Below are 16,064 nucleotides of genomic sequence, written 5' to 3' on the forward strand. Positions count from 1 at the left end.
ATAAATATTTAATTAATTTCATAAAACTCCAGTAACTGATTTCAGACAACACCACAAGCCACATAGTTTTATTTTTCATCATCGTCTTCTGTGGTAAACAAACTAGTACTGTAAGTAGTTCCAGCTAGACACATATATTATTAATTTAATAAGCTACCCATTAATTTTATTTTATTAACGTCTACCCTTACCATAACCCTAAACCCAATACTTACAGTAATGTAAAAATGGCAATTATACAGAATATTATTCATATTGTTTATTAAATTACCCATTAAATTGTATTTTATTAATGCCTACCCCATCCTCACAATAATGTAAAAACAGTAAATAACGAGTATTATTCATATTATTAATTAAATTACCCATTAAATTGTATTATATAGAGGCCTACCCCAACCCAACCATCACATTAATGTAAAACAGTGGTTATTCAGAGTAATGTAAAAATTATATTTATACTGAGTATTATTTATATTATTTATTAAATTACCCATTCAATTGTATTTTATTAATGCCTACCCTAACACCCTCACAGTATTGTAAAATGATATTTATACTGGTGGTATTAATATTATTTATTAATTTACCCATTCAATTGTATTTAATTAACACCTAGCGCAACCCCAAAACCAACCCTCACAGTAATGTAAAAACAGTAGTTATACAGAGTAATATTTATTAAATTAGCCATTAAATTGTGTTTTATTTATGTCTACCCCAACACAACCCTCACAGTAATGTAAAAATTATATTTATATAATGAGTAGTATTCATATTATTTATTAAATTACCCATTCCATTGTATTTTATTTTACATCTAATGCAACCCTAAACCCAACCCTCACAATAATGTAAAAACAGTTATTATTGAATTATTGTTGTATGATAATTGTACTGCTGTTATAATATACATATTTATCATTAACTTCCGGCCACCGATGTATCCCTTCTCTCTTGTACCGCCAGAGATTTTTCAGCTATACGAATGTCTTAGATCATAAATTATACGTTGCACACATAACATACAATGAGGTATTTGCACACTGACTTTTAATTTCAGTCAGCCAGCCCTGGAGCTTCCGGTTAATTGTCATCTCATTTACAAAATTGCCAAGTTTAAGATCTAATTTCTTTAAAAAAAACAGCAATCTTCACTGGCTGACTGAGATACGATATAACGTCAGTATCAGACCAAACCAAAAGCACTACATTCAATTATATGTTCTCGCGCCATTTCTTAAAAATATGGAAATTAGTTTTACCCTAGTATTTTCAATGCAATTTCTGTGCTAGCCAACTAAATGAATGCTTAAGTCTATTTAACTGAATGTATTGTAATTACATTACATCAATGCTGTAAAAGAAACCTTAAATTAAAAATAGTCACATAAAGTTCTTACCAGAAATTCATCATTAGCTGAAAAACACTAGCTCTGCATATAGGCCATTGGTTGCTGATGGAAGTTAGTGATTGGTCATTTAAAAACAATATACATATTTTTGTTATGAAAACGCATCGCTCCACTTCATAAAGCATGCATTAATGCCCTGACAGCATGTTGGTTAGTTTGACGACAGATGAATTCCCTTTACAAATCTATAAAATGAAAGTCACTATCCAATATTTCACGAAAGGGGTTCTTAAACTTGATCCTGGAGGTCCAGTGTTCTGCATTTTAGCTCCAACTTGCCTCAACACACCTGCAGGGATGTTTATGGAAAGCCTAGCTTAATTAGCTAGACCAGGTGTGTATGATTGGGGTTGGAGCTCAAATCTGCAGGACACCGGACCTCCAGGACTTAGATGGAGGTACCCTGTTACAGTATACGGCTTGGAAGAGCTACAGCAAGATAAAACATTTTATTACTTTGTGTTCATCTGACAGAAAACAGAATGCATACTGTACATCGAGGATGACTTGAAAGGCAGTACGTTTTTACTTAAACAGCTAAAAAAAGAACATTGTTCATTTAATGCAGAATTTTATGCTCTAAAATGATAAAGTCAATGCAAAACACTGTTCTAGGCTAAATATAATATGCCATGCATTCACCAAAATAAGCATGAGATGTTTTGTTTTAAAGGGGTTCTTTATCACATATGAAAATAAAAATTGATATCAGAAAACAGAGACAAGTTGGCTTGGACAAATAAATGTGTTTTAATTTGCTTATATGTTTTTTTTTTTGTAAGTAAATGAAAAAGTACAGAGATAGAAATTCGTTATAAGCTCTTACAGCTACAAATATGTATTATTTTAAAAATAAATCATTTTTGATTGATAGTTATAGCAGCACAATGTTCCAGGATGACTATAATACTACACCATGCTCTAGCCAAAACAAGCATGGACGAGAAATGACTCGTTTGTTGTTTTAAGGCATTCTTTATCACAAATGAAATTAGAAACTGAATTTAGAGGACAGAGACAAGTTTGCTTTGAGAGTTTTGTCAAACTACTGAAAGTGAAAATGTAAGAGTTATTATCAGAGGTTGTAGATATTCTTTCTCATGCTCGTGAAACTGCCTTTAGGGAGAAGAAGGAATGGTTCGAAGAATTTGCTGGGAACCTCTGAGCTTGCCAAGGAAGAAGCAAATGAAGCTCAAAGGCAAAGCAAGACTGACTCGTTAGATTTATTTATTCATTTATTTTTAATTTGTGAAAGCTGCTCTATTAATTTTGAATAGTTAACTTTTTAAAATGCTTTTTAAGTGTCTTATCTTCACAAAATTAATGATGAGACAAGTAAAAATAAAGTTTTTTTTTGCATTTTGGATCAAACAAATGCTGCAGTGGTGAGAATGAAATACATATTTTAAAGAAATAGTACAAATGTGATTGCTGAAACCAATATCAATTGACTGTTAAAATAGCAATAATAGAGGTGATAACAAGAAAGTAACATAAATAATAGTAATATTTTCAGTTTTTTAAAAATGTAAATAATACTATAACATTTTTTTTGAAAACTATAAACATAAAAGTACTTTTTTTTGTGAACAACTGTTTTTATTATTTCAGTTTTGGTTAATTTAGAAAGGATACAGCATATGACTATATCAAAAAAACAATCCTGAATCCCCACCCCCCACCTAGGAAGACTTGTTCTATAATAATTTAAGTCAAAATATTGCTGTAAATAGAAATATTTTAAATAAAATAAATAAACAAACAAACAAACAAACAAACAAACAAAAAACACAAAAAAGAATAATGTTAAACCACATAAAGAGTAGAAATGAGGTAAGTACAAATAAATAACTATTACATCATGAGATACATAAAGTACATATAAGCAGAAAAGCTGTACATTAAAAAGTAGAAACAAAAAATTTGGCAATATTAAAAGCTATAATCCAGCACTTAAAAGTTTTTAACTTAACTCCATGCGCGTTATAAGTTCCATACAAATAATGTCCAGCCCCATTGATGTCTACTCATAATACGAGGATGGATCCAACATGAAAGTAATTTAGTAAAATATTAAATGTAAGGATATGTCAACTGAGTAATATATAATAAGGAAGTGTACATTGAAGTAGGGCTGCACGATATTGGTAAAATCTGACAGTGTGATATTTTGTTTTGCTGGGATATATATTGCGATATGAATACAATTTCACCAAATGTCCTAAATAATTCTGTGTTAAAAATCAGTCATTTAGATTGGTTGGGTTGAGTTTGTAAGGGTGTGAATCATGTATAAAAAAAATTAAATCGCTAGAATAATTACCATAGAGCAAAGAGAAAAAGTCAAATAAACAGTTTCGGTTTTCTGGAGAGCCAAACTATATTCAGATACAGAAATCTAATAATGTAATATAAAATATTATAATATAGTCTAATTGTGTCAACAAATCAGTAAAATTGTTGTTCATTAAAGTTACAAATGTTTATGTTGTTGCCCCCGAATACTTTACACTTTCTTGAAAATCCTTTAAAACACATGCAAGTGATAAAGTTTCACTCTGTTATAATTATACATTGCAGTGACTTTACAAATCTCATGCATTCTCAATTGCTGATCGACTCTAATCCCAACTTAACATTGTATTTCCTGCGATGTGACTATTGCAGACACACAGTTCGATATGCATGTTGAAACGATTTAGGCATATGGTGCTGCCCTACAAGAAAGTAATTAACAATTTTTACCATACCATATACAATGATGATACCATTTAGACATTGTACAGGCTTATCTTTGAAGTATGCTAACTTACTCTTCTATTCTTCTAAGCCAAACCTAAAAATAGAGGCCACGTCCCATAAGTGATAATGCATTTAACAACAGCTCAAAAGCACAAATTGAAAAAAAAGAAACAACAACAGCAGTGTGCAAATAAATATTATCAGTATGGTTTCTGCCATGAAATGCTTAAGAAATGAGTAATACAGTGAAGCAGTGAGAATATAGTAGTATGTTCGCCTAAGAGCAAGAAGGTCGCTCGTTCGAGCTTCGGCTGGGTCAGTTGGCGTTTCTGGGTGGAGTTTGCATGTTCTCCCCGTTCTCTGCGTGGGTTTCCTCTGGGTGCTCTGGTTTCCCCCACAGTCCAAAGACGTGGTATAGGTGTATGGATGTTTCCCAGTGGTGGGTTGCAGCTGGAAGGGCATCCGCTGCATAAAAACATATGCTGGATAAGTTGGCGATTCATTCCGCTGTGGCGACCCCAGATTAATAAGTGGACTAAGCCGAAAACAAATGAATAATATAATATAATATAATATAATATAATATAATATACGTTTTTTTCTTGCCTTGAGCTCAAATCTCTTAACAAAACCCATATATTCTGAGGAAAAACAGTGTTGTAGTGCAGATCTCCAAGGCCAGACCCCGCTATAAAGATAAGCTTGGACCGTATCCTTACGTTTGTTCATAAGACTGTGCTCTGCCATGGATTATATTAATAACACATTTCTGATATTACACTCTGCCGATTTGATACTTAAAAAGGCAAGAAACAAAAGGCTTTTGGATCATATCTGCATGTTTTAACGGTTGAGAGCGTGCGGTGCCTCTATTTTCTATTTCTGTGAATGATGTAATTTCATTTGTCATGCAAGCTATTTTAAAGCATTCAGAAATGTAATGGATACATTTATGTAAACATGTAACAACACATTTATCCTAAAAAAATGTATAAACATTTGAAGGATAGAGGCAAAGCATAAACAGTCTTTTATCATTTTATAAACTGATTTTTGCCATAAATAAACGGTATACCTGACAGAATTTATAAACTACTGATATACTGAATACCATCTTAATGAGTGTATTCTGTAAATGTGTAAAACAGATAATTCACACAGGCTCACCAAAATTGCACAATAAAAGATTGGAAAAACGTTGCCTGATCTGATGAGTCTCGATTTCTGTTGCAACATTCGCATGATAGGGTCAGAATTTGGTGTCAACAACATGAAAAAATTGATCCATCCTTCCTTGTATCAACGATTCAGGCTGCTGGTGTAATGATGTAGGGGATATTTTCTTGGCACACTTTGGGCCCATTAGTACCAATTGAGCATCGTGTCAACACCACAGCCTTCCTGAGTATTGTTTGCTGACCATGTCCATCTCTTTATGACCACAGTGTACCCATCTTCTGACTTGGTTCCTTCCAAGCAGGATAACACGCCATGTAATAAAGCACGAATCATCTCAGACGGGTTTCTTGAACATGACAATGAGTTCACTGAACTTAAATGGCCTCCACAGTCACCAGAAATCAATCCAAAAGAGCACCTTTAAGATGTGGTGAAACAGGAGATTCGCATCATGGATGTGCAGCTGACAAATCTGCAGCAACTGCGTGATGCTATCCTGTCAATATAGACCAAAATGTCAGAGGAATATTTTCAGTACTTTTTTGAATCTATGCCACAAAGGATTAAGGCAGTTCTGAAGGCAAAAGGGGGTCCAGCCCAGTACTAGTAAGGTGTACCTTTTAAAGTGGCCAGTGAGTGTATGTATAGGTAAATGTAGTATAAGCTATGTAGTATATGCTATGTATATACCATATATAGTATTTTACATCTTATCTTCTAGGGGTATTGGATTCAATTGCTAACGACAATTGGATTGAATTGTTTGTGCACTCATAAATCTTCGGCCAGATGTTTGAGATGAATAAATAATCAAAAATATACTTTCTCTTTTTCCTGTCCTGAGGGTATCCATCTGGCATGACACCAATTCCTGAAAATCAAACTCACATATTAGGAGATAAAGCAACCTCCAACTTTGCTCATTCAGCCCAACACGAGGTGACATCTAAATTAAATCCAAACTAAACAGAAGAAGCACAAACTCTCGTGCTGGGAGTCACATGAGACGTTAACCATGGACGTCACTCGCCGTTTAAACTTTAAATGTGTATCCAATTTTCTCCAACACACCGCCTGTTTGTCTTCCCTGCCCCGACATGGCAGAGTCCCGCATGCCATTTTGCAGAGCTATCCCTCCAAGTCATCCAACAAGGCGCTCGCATGAGTGTGGCAAGAGCAATTTCTAATTTATAAAAGCCAAAAGGATCGATTCAATATTCATGAACAATCTGTCCTGTCACAATGAGCCATTTCTGTAACTGGGGGGCCAGTATGATGACAGCGCAGCGACATAAAGGAAAAGTTCTGCCTCCGCGTATTCAGGACGACTTCAGCCTACATCTTCCTCGGCCTACAACTATTGCATCAACTCTTTTTCTTTTACTTCAGATATCCACCTTTTTGGCCCATGATGCTTTGCATGAACTATGGGAGTAACTTTTGTTAAACAATCCAACGCAATCTCACTGCAATTCAGAACTTTTTTTTATTAGGAGGCTGATTTGTGTTCATTTGTACACTAAAAAATTATTTGTTGGATTTACTAAATAATTTTTAATGTAATGGTTTATACAATTCACTGAATTAACTGAATTTAAATAAATTATCTTGAACATTACTAAATTTAATTTGCTGGTTTTAATTCAGTCCATATAAATTGTTTACAACCATTTACCTTAAAAAATGTAGTAAATCAATCATATTTTTTAGTGTATACAATTTCATTTATACAATTTTGTATGATTTGCCCATTCGCCAATGAGGTGTAGAGTTGGGGGAGAGCTTTTTTATTTTTATTTTTTATTAGAATATGCAAAAAGGTACGTAATTTGGGATCATACAAATACAAAAAAACATCAACAAAAAACCATAACAAAACAACAATAAAAACAAAAACAATATAGTCAGGTACTGTTAGGTGTGTGTCTGTGTTTGTAAGTGTGTGTGTGTGTGTCCATGTAAAGGTAACTTGGTGGAAAGATCAGATTACATACATTAGGAACAATATCAGCCAATAAATGAAGCAAGTATCGCAGATACAAGTAAAACAGATAAAAACAGAAACCAGTCAGAGTTATGGAGTAACAACAATGCTTAGTAATGTATGATAGTAATAATGACAGTAAAAAGAAAGAAAGGACAACAGTAATAATAAATGACAATGATAATAAATCACAAGTACTACACCAACTACTACTACAGAAAGTTACTTATATTACAACTACTATTGCTGCTACTACAGTCACAACCACAACTATTACTACTATAATGTCTACTAATACTGACACTACTACAACAATGACTACCACTACTGATACTACTACAGTGTCTGCTACAACTAATACAACAATGTCTACTACTACTACTACTACTACTACTACTACTACTACTACTACAATCACTGCTACAACAACATCTATATCAACGACAACTACTACTGGTACTACTACACCAACAACGATTACTACTGCTACAACGACACTTTTACTACTTCTGCTACCACTATACCAACGACATGAACTACTACAGGAACTAATACTTCAATAAATCACAATTACAATTGATACTACTACAATGACTACTACTACAACACCAACAACGACTACTACTACTACTGCTCTCCTTGGGGGGGAGCTCTAAATATAGAGATCTCTTTAAATATAAAGCAGGACAGACAGACAGAAAAAAAATAAATGCTTTGCCATCTTGCCAAATGACAAACGTTCCAGACATACATTATATGCACGTGCTCTTTAATAAAAACCCAATCTTAGTTCGTATGGTTTAATATGCAGTTGAGCGGCGAGGCAGTGGCGCAGAAGGTAGTGCTGTCGCCTCACAGCAAGAAGGTCGCTGGGTCGAACATCGGCTCAGTTGGCGTTTCTGTGTGGAGTTTGCAGGTTCTCCCTGCCTTCGCGTGGGTTTCCTCCGGGTGCTCCGGTTTCCCCGACAGTCCAAAGACATGTGGTACAGTTGAATTGGATAAGCTAAATTGTCCATAGTGTATGAGTGTGGGTTTGAATGTGTGTGTGGACCATAGCCGCTAGTGCCTCTGTTGCATGTACAAATTAGCCACTCTTCTGACAAGTCAAATAGTTATGTTTCTTTGTGCGTTTGAGTTGAAACAGTCAGAATTAAAAAACAAATCAAAACAATTTGGTGTCATTATTCTCCTCAAAAGTTCATCCATCTAATATTAAAAAGGAAACTTTATAATTAACAAATTAGCCAACTTTCCGCACACTAAACTAAAAACTTTCAACAGAAATTTAATGGAGATATATATAGAGTTGAAATCAGAATTATTAGCCCTCCTGAATTATTAGATGGCTTGTTTATTTTTTTCCACAATTTCTGTTTAAAAGAGAGAAGATTTTTTCAATACATTTTTAAACAAAATAGTTTTAATAACTCATCTCTAATAACTGATTTATTTTATTTTTGGTGACAGTAAATAATATTTTACTAGATATTTTTCAAGACACTTCTATACAGCTTAAAGTGACATTTCAAGGCTTAACTAGATAAATTAGGCTAACTAGGCAGGTTAGGGTAATAAGTCAAGTTATTGTATAATGATGGTTTGTTCTGTAGACTACCGAAATAAAAATAGCTTAAAGGAGCTAATATTATTGTATTTAAAATGTTTTTTTAAAAAGTAACAACTTCTTTTATTCCAGTCGAAATAAAACAAATAAGGCTTTCTCCAGAAGAAAAAAATTATCAGACATATTGTGAAAATTCCCTTGCTCTGTTAAACATAATTTGGGAAATATTTAAAAAAGAAAAAGAAAATTAAAGGGGGACTTATAGTTCTGACTTCAACTGTATATTCAAAATGACTGTATTGAAGGGAATACAAGCAAATAATCTGCAAGAAAAAAGCTTGCTACAACCGAAGTTGACTAAAGTACTTTACAATAAAACTAATTACACAGCAAAACCTAAAAACAAATAAATATTGCATAAAATTCAAATAAAAAAAATAATAAAATAAATAAATAAATAAAGAAGTGACAGTGCATTGGTATAATTTTTTTTAATAATGGGTCTTTGGCTTAGGTCAGTGATTATACAGAAGTAAAGAGTTTTAGATACAGATATGCTTGTGACAATGATGTCATATTAAAATACAAAATATAATGTTGTTTTTGAGGTGAAGCAGTGGCGCAGTAGGTAGTGCTGTTGCTCACTGCAAGAAGGTCGCTGGTTTGAACCTCGGCTCAGTTGCCGTTTCTGTGTGGAGTTTGCATGTTCTCCCTGCGTTCGCGTGGGTTTCCTCCGGGTGCTCTGGTTTCCCCCACAGTCCAAAGACATGTGGTACAGGTGAATTGGGTAGGCTAAATTGTCTCTAGTGTATGTGTGTATGTTTCCCAGAGATGGGTTGCGGCTGGAAGGGCATCCGCTGCGTAAAAACGTGTTGGATAAGTTGGCGGTTTATTACGCTGTGGTGACACCGGATTAATAAAAGAAAATGAATGAATGAATGTTGTTTTTAAAATCAATGATAAACAGTGTAAATTGATTTTTTTTTGTCGAACAGTCTTATTATTTGAAATTATTTAGCTTTAGATTCTTTTCAGTTCCATAAACTGGAATTGCAACCCATAATTTGTAATACAAAAGTCATGAGCAGCAAAAGGTGGATCTTTTTTTTTTTTTTTTTTTGTGACTTGCACAGGGTATTTTGTTGCAGTCTGTTTTTTCTCAACAGCACAAGAGAGGAGTTTTATGGGTCAAGATCCTGTCTCTACTTTCATCATGGAAAAAAGGTTAAAGCTGATTTGCCATTTTAAAGAACAGTAAACTTGCCTTTCTTAAAACAGGACAGAGAAACTGTGCTCCTATGTCTTCTACAGGACTGCTAGATCTCACAAGAAAAGCTTAAATCAGACATATGATAACAATATCTGGAAATGAGAGCAATTCCTCATAGCTCATTCACGTTTAAACACAATTGTGAAAATAACTCTTGATATTATTTGGAAAATAATTTGGGACGAGTATAAATATAAAAACACCTCTTACTGCTGATGGAATAAACTTTTTTAAGTTATTTCTAAGAAAAAGACTAATTCTGGACTTCTGTACAGCTCTGTTCTTCATTACGAGGTGCAAACACAGTAAACCATTGTGCTGATATTGCATTTGTTGTAATTAGATTACCATGTGGTGAAATAAATACTTTTCCCTCACATCTCAGGAATTTTAATTAGAAATGGTAATTTGATGACTGTTTTTTTTTGTTCAGGACCACAAACTAAAATGTGGCACAATCATTCTGTTAAAAAAAGAACAAACATAGATTCTGTTGAGGAACACTTTGTAAGAAACAGAGCTACATAAAGAGTTATAAAGTGTAAGCACACACTGCCATCTAGTGAGCCATTTTGAGTCTGAAAACAGTCATCATTGTTTTACGCAGGATTTGTTCTTGGATCATATGAGTTTTTTTCCTTTTGTTTCCAGAATGTTAGCAATATAACATAAAAGATATCAAGCTTAAAGATGAGGTTAAAAATAGGTTTGGCATCATATATATTATTTGCACAGAATGATTAGTCTCAGGATAAATGACAATCAACGAATGAAGACAAATAAACAATTGAAGAGTTCAAACACAAAAGCCTTTAAGTGCCATCTGGAATTTTCTTTTAAAATGAGGAGCCTCCTCTTTCCTACCCCAAACATGCTTAATAATGTTCCTGTCTGGTGACTGGGCTGGCCAAAATTGGAACACCTTAACCTTCTTTGCTTTCATGATGTGGAGGCTGAGAAGGAGCGCTATCCTGCTGAAGAATTTGCCCACTTCTGTGGTTTGTAATGTTATGGGCAGCACAAATGTCTTGATACCTCAGGCTGTTAATGTTGCCACTAATGTTGTACTGAATGTAACCATGATTTTTTCTTCACCAAACTTGACTGATTTCTGTGAGAATCTTGGATCCATGCGGGTTCCAATAGGTCTTCTGCAGTCTTTGTGATGATCAGAATGCAGTTCAACAGATGATTTATCTAAAAAAAAATCTACCTTCTGACACATTTCCAAATGATCAACTAGTAGTCAAATTATTATTTGTTACTCTTACAACTGGGATTGATTGCAAGACTTGTCACGTAGTTTAAATATAGAAGCCTGAGGAAAAAAATGCTAATTTTAAAAGGAAATTTTAGATGGCACATTTGGAGGCTTTTGCATTTGATCTCTTCAAATATAAACAAGTACAGACAGACATAAAAAAAAATAATGATAATTTATATATATATATATATATATATATATATATATATATATATATATATATATATATATATATATATATATATATATATATATATATACACACACACATATATAAACTGATTTGTGATCATGCCAAATGACAAACTTTCCAGACAAACATTGTATTGCCAAAGATTTTAGGGCATCTGCCTTTAAATATGCACATGATTTTTAATAAAAACCCAATCCTAATCCGTATGGTTTAATGTGCAGTTGACAACCCCTTGCAGCTACAACAACTTTTCTGGGAAGGCTTTTCTTAAGGTTTCAGGGTGTGTTTATGTTAATGTTTGACCCTTCTTCAAGAAGTGCACTTGTGGGGTCAGGCACTGATGTTGAATGAGAAGGCCTGGCTCACGGTCTTCGTCTAATTTATCCCTAAGTTTAATCAAGTTGAGATCTGGACTCAAGGTCTGGTGTAGGCGAAATAAGTTCCTCCACACCAAGTTCAATAATTCATACCTTTGTGGACCAGGTGTAGAGTCTAAATAACAAAGGCATTCTTGTCTTCTCCTCTGACATTTTTCTGTTTTTAATCATTTTCCTGACACTTAAATCTTATATGAAATTATGTCCAACCAAACACTTGTAATCTTCCCAAAAAATTCTTTCTATATGAACCTTGGATTGTCCAAAAAATTGGACAATCAGACCTAACATATGTTGAAAAAGATTAAGAACTGGTAATATTGCCAAATCTATGTTGGGACAGAAAGAGAACACATTCCCATCACCATCAACGATACACCAGTTGAGAGGGTCAGTACTTTCAAGTTTCTTGGAGTCCACATTGCTGAAGATCTGACATGGACTGCTCACACACATGCAGTGCTGACAAAGGCACAATGCCTCTTCTTTCTCAGGCATCTCAGGAAGTTTGGAATGAGCCCGCACATCCTTCTCTCGTTCTGCACCTGCACTGTGGAGAGCATCCCAAATGGCTGCATCACCACCTGGTATGGAAACAGCACCAGCAGCAATTGCAAAGGTCTACATAGGATTGTGCAAACTGCTGGCAACGCACCTCCCTCCAGGACATCTCCACCAGGCAGTGCATGAGGAAAGCCAAGAGAATCATCAGCGACTTCAGCCACCCAAGCTAAAGACTTTTGCCATCAAGTGCACTGCACTTTAACCAATCCTTACTTAAAACAATATTGCCTATTCATTTTCCACCAACAGTCAGACTATATGTACACTTATTTATTGTCTTCTACATATTACTGTCAACATTGCTAATTGTATATTGTTTTGTTTTTTGGGAGTATGTCGTTGTATTTGCACGCTCTGCAACTAAGCACCTAAGCTTCTCACTCATCACAGTACACGTGCTGCTGATGATGTGACAATAAAAGTAATTTGAAGTTAGATTTGAAGTGGTCATCACAAAAATTTTCCCACAATTAAAATTGAGCATGGAATTGTCTATAATGTCTTGGTATGCTGCTGAAGCATTAAGAGTTAATTTTATTGCAGAAGTAAAGCCGAAACTCTGAAAAACAACCACACGACAACCACACAACAACCCCCCTCCACCAAACTTAATTATTATTTATTTATTGCCACATCAGCAACTTTTGGCTATTTCACAGCAAAATGGATATACATAAAATATCACATGATAAAAACAAATTCGTATTACAATAATAAGCTACTTAATATAATTAAAATTAAATAATTAAAGTGTTCACACAAAAATATATTCAAAGTTAAATATGACTTCAGTTTAATTTTTGATAAATAATTTAAGATTCTTTCTGGTGATAGGTTTTTAAAAATGTCCATCAAAGTACTCTCCTTATAAAAAAAGTTGTCTAAGGGTTTTCAATCTTCCAAATTCCAACAAAATGTTTCGTGCTAAGAACAGCCTGCCAGTAATTATATTTAGGTGGTGCTTTCTTATTCAGTGAATACAAACGAGTCAACCTAGAATGTCCAATTCGACATCTAGTATAGATAGTTTGATCATGCCTGGTCTCTACCAAACTTTAAACTAGGCATGGTGCAACCAAGTAGCTACCGTTCTCCCGGCAACCACCAAACCCAAACTCATGTATCAGATTTTCAGACAGAAAAACGTGATTCCTTACTCCAGATAGCATGTCTCCAGGTCTTTAGAGTCAAGAGTGGTGCATGACATGCTTCACACCAATGTTCACCACCATAGAAACTGTGATAACACAGTACACACAGTTCTTAAGGCCACACAAATTTTGGAGGTCTGTAAATATTGCTCTAAATATCATAAATATGTGCACTGTGTCCCCGCTGTAAGAGTCGCAGTTGTTCTCACTTGTGTATACTTTGTTATAACACCACCACTAACAGTTGACTGTGAAATAGTGGTGACAAATTTTCACAAATGGACTTATTGCACAAGTCAACCTACAATGCTCCTAAGAGTGACCCATTCATTTTACAAATAATTGTAGAATCAGTCTGCATTCATTGGTGTTTGATTCAACCTGTGGCCAGGGAAGTGATCAGGATTTAGACACAGGAATTCAATGATTTAGAAGGGTGTCCAAAAACATTTGGCAATAAGACCTTCCAGTGTACTTCTGCAATTCAATTGAATTCAATTCATGTTTATTTCTAAAGCGCTTTTACAGTGTAGATTGTGGCAAAGCAGCTTCACATACTGTAGAAGTTCTAGTAAATTGAAAATGTGTCAGTCCAGTTTTAAGAGTTGAAGATCAGTTTAGTTCAGTTCAGTGTGGTTTAAATTTCACTACTGAAAGTCCAAACACTGAAGAGCAAATCCATTGATGTGTAGCTCCACAAGACCCAAACAAGCAAGCCAGTGACGACATCCGCAAGAAACAAACTTCACCGAGTGACAAAAGGTAAAAAACCTTGAGAAAAACCAGGCTCTGTTGGGCAAGACCATTTCTCCTCTGGCCAAACTTCCTGTGCGGAGCTGCAGTCTAGGCGCCGGAATGCAGTACATGATTGTGGTACATTTGTTTAACATAGTTATCTGCTTTTGTTTTGTTTCTGGATATCTATCCAGTTTTACTATAAATGAATGTTAATTAGCTAAACGCTATGTTTAATCTAAAAGTAAAAATGTTTGCAATGTCAGAATGAACGAGAAGTGCTTATCAGGGTTAGAATAACAATTTGATCATCAATTTCAAGCACATCAGCCTAATGAAAAAAATATATTTAACACCCTCCACAATTTGTTTTTGAACATTTAACAGAAAGATACATTTGGTACACATCATTTACAATATTAATTATTAGATTATTTACAATGGTGCCAATGAAGAATGAAAAAGAAAATAATAATAAGAAAAAACAACATAAATTAAACAAAAAACAAAGAATTATCAATAGGTTATCTGATATGAGGATAGATAATAGATAAAGAAATTGAAAGTTAAGAGGGATCAACCGCAATTTAGAGATTCAATAGATTATACAGTATAATATATTAAAAATTTATGCAAATTATATAGGTTTTAAATGCTTTCTTGTTAAGTTAAGCTTGGAATTGTAAGTGAGCAATTTCAGTGTTATGGATGTGACATTTGCAGGAAAAACTCAATACATAAATTCACAGAAAAAGTATATGTTAACATTATATTGAAACATGTTTAAGGCGAGGCAGTGGTGCAGTAGGTAGTGCTGTCGCCTCACAGCAAGAAGGTCGCTGGGTCAAACCTCGGCTCAGACCCAACACAATGCTAACCAAAAGGATAAGGGTGACTCTCTATAGAACAAACATTATTTTATTTTATTGTACATTTTTGCATTTATGAAAAAAAAGCTTTGTTATGGATGTGACATTTTTTTGTTATGGAAGAGACATGTGAAATTGCCACTTGTGTGATTTTGGTTAATCAAATATAATAGTTTGCAAACACTGACAGAGACGCTTTAAGGTACTGTAAAATACTTGCTTAGAAACGTTTTCGCTATTTTATTAAAAAAAAAATTAAATATAGCATGGAATTGCTCAAATAAGTACTGTAATGTAAATCTCTTGTTTAGACCATTTTGCGGGATGTAAACAGAAACACTGCAACGTATTTCCTGTTTTACATTTTTAATTTCTAGCTTCCGAGAATCCAAACAGCCACATAGGCTATTGATAAATAATGTTATGATAGCTGTTTTAACATTACATAGTTTGATAACAAGCAGGAATGTTCATGAGCCACCATGACCACATCGAAGTGTTCTAAATGCTATAAGTTGGCTCCACTATTAAGGAAGGAATGTGGAGACAATTGACACACACTTGTTTATACTATTTCATAATTAAAATGCTAAATATATTACTAAACTACATAAAACTAGCAAAAGATAAAAATGAAATATGAAACAAGTCGCAGAACAACTCACCAGTAACCTCTTTGCTTGTGGCCGCTTTCTGTCTCCAATCCGAGCGGTGGCGCCATACAATAACATATTTCATTAAGACAGGCGAAGTACTT

The 16,064-nt window shown here is 34.2% G+C and overlaps 1 long non-coding RNA gene across 1 annotated transcript; it reads right to left on the minus strand.

Moving 5' to 3' along the window:
- Positions 1 to 2,753: 2,753 nt before the first annotated feature.
- LOC141386124 (uncharacterized) lies at positions 2,754 to 16,007 on the minus strand. The gene is made up of 3 exons (XR_012407220.1): positions 15,973 to 16,007; positions 6,159 to 6,207; positions 2,754 to 4,622 (listed from the first exon to the last, which is right to left on the minus strand). It is a non-coding gene; the product is annotated as an uncharacterized lncRNA (long non-coding RNA).
- Between the last annotated feature and the right edge of the window lie 57 nt (positions 16,008 to 16,064).

The sequence above is a fragment of the Danio rerio genome, chromosome 1 (genome assembly GCF_049306965.1).
Source record: "Danio rerio strain Tuebingen ecotype United States chromosome 1, GRCz12tu, whole genome shotgun sequence".
In the NCBI taxonomy this organism is placed as follows: domain Eukaryota; kingdom Metazoa; phylum Chordata; class Actinopteri; order Cypriniformes; family Danionidae; genus Danio; species Danio rerio.